The following is a 7505-nucleotide window of genomic DNA, read 5'->3' as shown; positions in this document are numbered from 1 at the left end:
CCGGGCCGGCGGCGCCGGGGAAGGAGCGCAGAGGAAGGGGCTGGGAATGAATGAGAGCGGGGCGGGAAGGAGGGACGGCGGGGCGGGGAGGAGGGACGGCCGGCCCCCGGCACGGGGTAATGAGCGGGGCAGGCCGGGGGCGGTGTCTGGAAGACAAACATAACAACCTTCGGTCGTAAATAAATTTTTCCCGATAAAGAGTGTATTTGTTGAGATGTGTGGGTTTTTTCTGGTTTTGTTTGTTTATTTGTCTGTTTTGTTAAGGTTGTTTTAAGCTCTGTGTTTTGGATGTTGACATCAGTACCGGGGAAGTGCTATAGTCGATTTAGCTGGGAGCAGTCGCCTTTTCCAGGACTCTGGGGATGCAGACGGACGGAGGAGGAACTCTCCGAGGTGACAGCGGTGGGAATCTTCAAGGGAGCTCTAAACGTGAGGAGATAAATCGACGCGTTATCAAATCTGCTGCTCAGCGGGGATGTCTGTCCCCTGGTGCCATTGAGCTCTCAGGACGGAAGGACTAAATTTCCTTCTGCCGCTCGGGCACCATCTGGAAGTCTCTGGCAAAGAGGGAAAATAGCCTTCCCTGATTAATTTTTCAGACTGAGATAAAACTGATGTTTGTCCCCCTTGTGCCGTGCCCTGCTGTCCGTCGGTCAGATGGCCAGGCTGCCAGGCGGCACCGGCACCCGTGCGATGCGATCAGAACCAAAGGGCTCTCGGAACGACTAGCATGGAAGGCAGATGTTTTTGGGTAAAGGTGAGATCGTGGCCTGGGAGTTCACAAACTGGCCATATTCCTTCTATAATGATACAGTTTATAAAATAAAATAGGATTTCTTGCATGGTGTAGAAAATTTTCTGCAGGACCTTTTTTCGTATTTGAATCTAGAAAATCAAACTGTTGTACAAAAACAGATTAATGTATATGAGAGTCTATGAGAAATAAAACATTAAATTAAATGAGGGCTGATATGGTATATTTTTCAAAGATTTCAATCATTATTACTTTAATAACTGTAATATGGAATTAATTAACTAATCATTTGGTGCAAAATTGTGGTTTTGAACATTATTATCCTGCAGAGATAAACTCTGAATATGAGTAAGCTCTGATGTAAGAGACAGTGTGCTACAAGGCAGCTGGTTGTGTTATTCCAGCTGTCTTCATCACTCATTAAATGCAGTAATGCTATGGCAAACCACTTTTCTATCAGAAAATGTGGTAACTAACTTGCAAGATGCCTTTTTTAGTATTAATTATATTGAACTTTCAGTGTTCAGTCAGCTTCAAAATAACTCTCAAGCTCAAATCAATGCTTAACAGCTTTTTTGTGAGGATTTCTAAGGCTGAAGGTGTTTTGTGCCCCAAACTCTTTCTTGATCAGGTACCATGAGACCAACCTTGTCAGGTCAAATGTAGGTCATTAAAATCACCAGTAAGGTTGTGTCTTTAGCACATGATTTTGCTATCACATGCCCAGTTTTCATCAAGAACAGAGGTGAAGGCTTTCTTTTGGAGTCCTATTGCAGGAACTGGCAGTAGCAACCAGATTCTTTACTCTTTTTCTTTGTATGGGAAAAGACAGAAAAGATTTCATACACTTAAAGCTGCCAACTTTTAGGCTGCACTGAGTTCCACCAGTGCCTGGTCCATCCTGCAGCAATTTCAGCAAATTGTCTGTGTGGGACCTCCTTCTCCTCTGAACTGCTTTTCTGACTTATAAACTTCAAATTCCCTCCCAGGAACCTGCAGGGAAAGCTATGCCACAACTCAGTCTGACTGCTCAAGCCTGCACATACAGCTGAGAATTATTGTTATTAAGCATCCCAGCATGCTGACCTATTCTTGGAAATATGACTGTCATCTAAATAAGGACCCATTTAGGATTTTAAAAAAAGCAAAACCAGCATTCCTATAGCTCCTTGACTTGACTTTTCAGAACTCTTAAAACCGTAGTCACCTGAGCTTCTGTAGTCTTAATAGCAGAAATGAGGTAATAGTTCAGTCACCTGCCTCTGCTGTTCAGTATTTCATGCCCATGTGTTTAAAGGTAGTTAAAGGTCTACAGGACTCTCCAACCCAAATGTTGCAGCCTGATGTGTAGACCTGCTTGCATTGCCTGCTCTATCCATGGGAAGCTAGATGGTGCCTAAATGTGTACCAGGAAACTAGGGGATGCACTTGGCTGGGAACAAGCCTTCCCTGGATGCTAGTCAGGCTCTAAAGGAAGAATTCAAGCATCAGATAATGTCAGGCTGCAGACAGCTTAGGCAGTGAGAACTTGCTGCTTTCTTCTTGCTCTTCTTCCTCTGGACACAACTGCCATGTTTACATGTTTAATTAAACTACTGTGCAGTTTTCCTTCTATGAAAATCCTGCCTTCTCTGGTGGGCGGGATGCTCTGCTCTGAGCAGCCCTGCTTGTGCCTGAGCCACCCAGAAGATACATCATGACTCGAGTTCAGTGTTGTAGCACAAGCACAGGTGCCTTTCTGCACTACTTGCCCCTGAGCTTCTTCGACTGGCAAGTCCCAGCACAGCCTGCACATGCCTCAACCTTCGCTGTGGGACCTGGTTGTGCTGCCAAGGCATCTCGTGGGTTCCCAGCACTGAAGGCTGAATGATATAGATTACAAATCCAAGCACATGCCTCCATGGGAAATGCCTCCTACTGAAAACACTCTACTATGCAGCTTTGAACATGACTCAGGCAAATGAACCAACTACACCTCTGAAAGCAGCCCTACAGAAGGTTCCTCAAGGTGTCTTCACCTGTGTCACAGAACGGAACCACACATGTACCTCTCTGTCCTGCCCCAGTCCTGTTGTTTCATATAAACTTCTGTACCCAATAAATGAGGGCTGAGCAAGGCAGCACATTGGTTACTGTCAAGGCTTACATTTAGCAAAGAGATAAAATGAAAAAGGGTACAGCATATTTTCTTCCTCTATTCTTATTAATGTCCCATGCTTAGAGAGACATTTTGAGAAGCTTGGTAATGCTCAAGTTTAAGTTTTCTTCATTCTAAAATCATCATTCTCATAGATTTTTTAAAATTTTCCCTAGATAAAAGAATCTTAACTTTTGTATAAGACCAACCACTGAAAATGTCGAAGCTCACTGTTGAGTGCAAAAGTATTTGTGTATCAATATTATAAACAACTACAACTCTGTTAATCTTGCCTCTTTACTAAGTAGTAAGTGTGAAAATATATCTCAGGGAATCTGTATTGTGCAGACGTTTTCAGGTACCATTGTAATTTTCTGTGTTACATTTAGGAACAAATAACCTCCAATAATAATTTTTTACCTGTCTGTTATTTTTAGTTTCATAATAATGCTTAGAGTCTGCAAGCCTAAACCCACTGTGATAGGTGCTGTTCAAAGACATACAGAAATACCCTGATTGCTTAAAAGACAAAAAAGATAAAAATAAAAATTCAGACATAATACAGGTTATGCAAATTCCCATAACTTCTCACTCACAGTGTAAGAACTGGAATATGGTCAAGGGACTGTGTTGCTATACCATATTTCTTCCTCATGGCAAGTATATGGAATAAAAATAGCAGGAAAATAGCTTATTTTTACATTTTCCCAGATTCATTACATTGGAGAGGCACAGTAAGCTAACACAAGACCTGGCTTATTTTTCTTTTTTACAACTGTAATATTATTATATTTAATTATTATTGAAGTATAATAATATTACAGTTTTTTTAAACTGTAGTATTATTTTTAAAACTGTAATACAGAGAGGTGCAGAGGAGCAGCATATCCAATGCACACAAAATTCTTTCAAGATTTCCACTCGCAAAGGTATCCTGTGCTGCAGGATCAAGTCTATGACAAGATAAAATTTCATACTATGCATAGTCTGAGAAATGTAATTACATTTCTGTGTCTAGCATGAGATACAGGATATAATAATCCTGTAGCAGTTATAAAAATAAATAACTATAGATTTGAATATGTGGTTTCAGGCAAGGTAATGCAATGCAAACCAATATAATAACTGTGATACAGCATCCAGAATAGTATTTCAGAGCATAGTTGAAAGATAGGCAAGGCTTTTGAAAATACTTCTCAGTTCTGTCCTTTGTACCATGCTACAACCTAGTGAAGGTTTCCAACTCCAGATAGGATTGGGACATGGCATTGATATGCACAACCATGTGATAATCTCTGGAACAGTTACTATGCTGAAATGTTTAACTTCCTTTTCTTTATTTTCTTTAAATGTATGTGTCTGTAATTTATTCACATGAAAGAGTGTACAAGCACCATGAAAATGGGAATGTCATACAATTCCATATATATTTTTACTTCGAAAAGGGCTTTTTTCTCTGCAGAAATTAGACAGCAGATCTACAGAACACAGGAATTAATTATGAACCTCTTATCTGCAGAAGAATTTTACCTTTAGTCCCATCAACACTGCTCATCCCGTTGCAGTTGTGTGATAAGTCACCCTCCCACTGGCGACACAAAGACAAGGAACATTATGTTATTATGTTATTATGTTATTATGTTATTCAGGGATGACTTGGGAGGCTGACAGCACCTAATGTTGCAGAAAGTGGTTGTTCCTCCTTCCATTCCTTCCCACCTCCAGGGCTGTGGAGACAGGAGATCAGCACACCAGAGCTGTGGGAAGGGTCATGCTGGCTGCACTGACAGCCTCTCCTGTCAACACCCTCTGTTCCCAACAGCAATGGGGAGCATTTGGCCAGTGACTAGACAAGTCTATTTTTAGTAACTTTTTATGCCATATATTCTATTCCTGTCACTACAGAGTACTCATGCAAATGTATGTAGGGCTGCTGCTGTTACAAAGCTGCAATTTCCTGGACTGCATTAATTTTACTACAGTAGATTATGACAGACAGAAATTATAATGGTAAAGAAGTCTTCATTTACACAAAGAGAGGCATCTTCTCTTATTTGTAACTGGAATTACAGTTCTTGTAAAGCTTATTCATGTTATCATCTTTTCCTGATTGCACATCTGTCATTTCTTTTACAGTATTGGTGCTATTTCCAGTTAACCTTATTTTTAGAATAATGGAGGAATTTTCAGTCTCAATTAAGAAGCAGTTCACTCTGGAAAATATAATCCCTATTGGCAGGAAAATTGTTTATGGGTTTTAAATTCCTTTACATTCCACCTCCATCTCTATGTGTTACCATAACCATTAAGCACTTTCTTGGTCATCTTGAAGACACCAGCTGCTTTCAAAGATCTTTATTTAATATATTAATCTCCTCTTAATCACATTACATATACTCAAGATTCTTGCCTTTGTTATTTGTCAGAGATTGCTACCCAATAAGTATTATATTATTATGAAATATCTATATAATATCTAAATATGTAGATCTCTTTATTCTGTAAAATCATTCCATTTGTTTATTAATGTCAGTCAAATGGTATTTGAATAAACTTAATTCCTTTCTTTTTACTTTATTTTCTATTATTGAATGGATTAATATTACACAGATAATAAGTTAGTTTTAAATTTGTTTGACAATTCTAAATGTTGGCATCATATACATTTTTAATTTGATCTCTGATTTTTAGTTCTGAGGGGCAGTTTGAGGGGAATGAGGAAAATATTGTCCTACACTTTTGAGGTTTTTTTTTTCAGTTTCCAGTGGACTTACTTTTTAGCCAGAAGCTTCTGAGTCTTGGTCATGAAACCAAGCAATATCTGGCTCAGTCCATACCTGGATAAGATACATTGAAGAAAAGCAGGTAAAGATCTGAAGTAACTTGTGGTGCTTCACTAGACAGCACCTTTTGCTTTGTGGAAGAACAGAGCTGCTGTACCCTCCTGGCACCTGGTGGACACTAAGTATAAAGAAGGAAGCTCCAAATTCAGTGTAGGTTACAGCAGCTTTTGATCACGAGCTATCCCATGACACATATCACAAGAATAGCAGAATCTTGGTCAAACTCCAGTTCGGATAATTAAGCATCTGACTTGAATTCCCTTTGCCATTTCAGTCTCAATGAGCAGCCTTCTTCAGTTTCAACTGGAACTCATTTCATGCAACATGTTCATTAAAGTGTTGCTCCATTTCAGGAATAGATGAAGTGATAAACATACAGTTCATGATTTTTCCAGGATAATAAGAAAGAATAACAAGGCCTGCCACTCTAGTTATTTTATGAGCACCAATCTCTACTTCAGCTAAGTAGCATCCTTGATGATAATGCATAGTAGATTTATGACAACATTGTAAATGGGGTAAATGCAAAGACTGTTCCACACAGATATGGATGGTGTGGATTGAAGTGGCACGGTGCTCCTTTTTAAATGTAGTTGCATTTGTTAACATAGTACATAGAGTGTTTGGAACAGGGACACAAAGATGGTGAGGGGCAAGAGGAGAAGCTGCATAAGAAGTAGCTGAGGTCCCTTGGTCTGTTCAGCCTGGAGGAGACCTCATTGCAGTCTGCAACTTCCTCATGAGAGGAAGAGGAGGGGCAGGCACTGATCTCCTCTCTGGGGTGACCAGTGACAGGAGCCAAGGGAACAGCATCAACATGTCTCATGGAACATTTAGGTTACATATTAGGAAAAAGTTCTTCACCCAGAGGGTGGTTGGTCACTGGAACAGGCTCCCCATGGAAATGGTCATAGCACCAAGCCTGATGGAGTTCAAGGAGCATTTAGACACTGCTCTCAGGCACATGGTGGGACTCTTGGTGCTGTCCTGTTCAGGTCCAGGAGCTGAACTTCAAGGATTCTTGTGGATCTCTTCTAACTCAGCATATTCTGTGATTCTATGATTCTATTAAATGTGATCAAGAGCAGCCATACTGAACTGAGGATCTTTGAATCATCAGCACTTTGGAAGAAAACATTTGAGATCAGACTGGGGGAGTGAAAATGCTGGTGATGGCCTGTCTCCAAGGTAAGCTTTTCTACTGGGAGCTGCCAAGAAAGATGTTGCTTTAGAAAGAATGTGCAGATGTCAGAAGTCTGAATGAAATTCTCAAAGTTCCTTGAACTCATCTCCACTATAGCTTGGAGTTATGCAAGGCTTCTGTGAGTTAGAAAAGATCCACATAACCAGAAGGGAAAGAAAGGAGTTTGAGGCAAAATGAGTTTACTCTAAATACCTAGAAATTAAACTGTTTGCATGTTTGCATCTAAATATTGGCTGTACTTGCAGAATCTCTTCAATGGATGCTTTTCATAAAGAAATAATTTAGTTTTACAGATATGGAGTGTTATTGTGTGCCTCTCAGCATGGAATGCAAGGGTGGCAACAGCTAGTCTAATCACAGCCACCAATAAAGAAGAATTTATAATTAACCACAAAACATTGAAGCAATGAGAAACCTGACACATTAGAGGGATGGAGGGTATTCAGCTAGTGGAAAGCTGAATTTTTTGCTATAAGAATAGAAATAACAGAAGTAATATTTTTTTGCCTGTATCTTGAATTTAACTAGATTTTATTAGTACATAGATTGTAAAGGGAAAAGCAGAAA

This window comes from Molothrus aeneus, chromosome 1 (assembly GCF_037042795.1).
Source record: "Molothrus aeneus isolate 106 chromosome 1, BPBGC_Maene_1.0, whole genome shotgun sequence".
Classification (NCBI taxonomy): Eukaryota; Metazoa; Chordata; class Aves; order Passeriformes; family Icteridae; genus Molothrus; species Molothrus aeneus.
Note: the sequence above shows the minus strand (reverse complement) of the source record.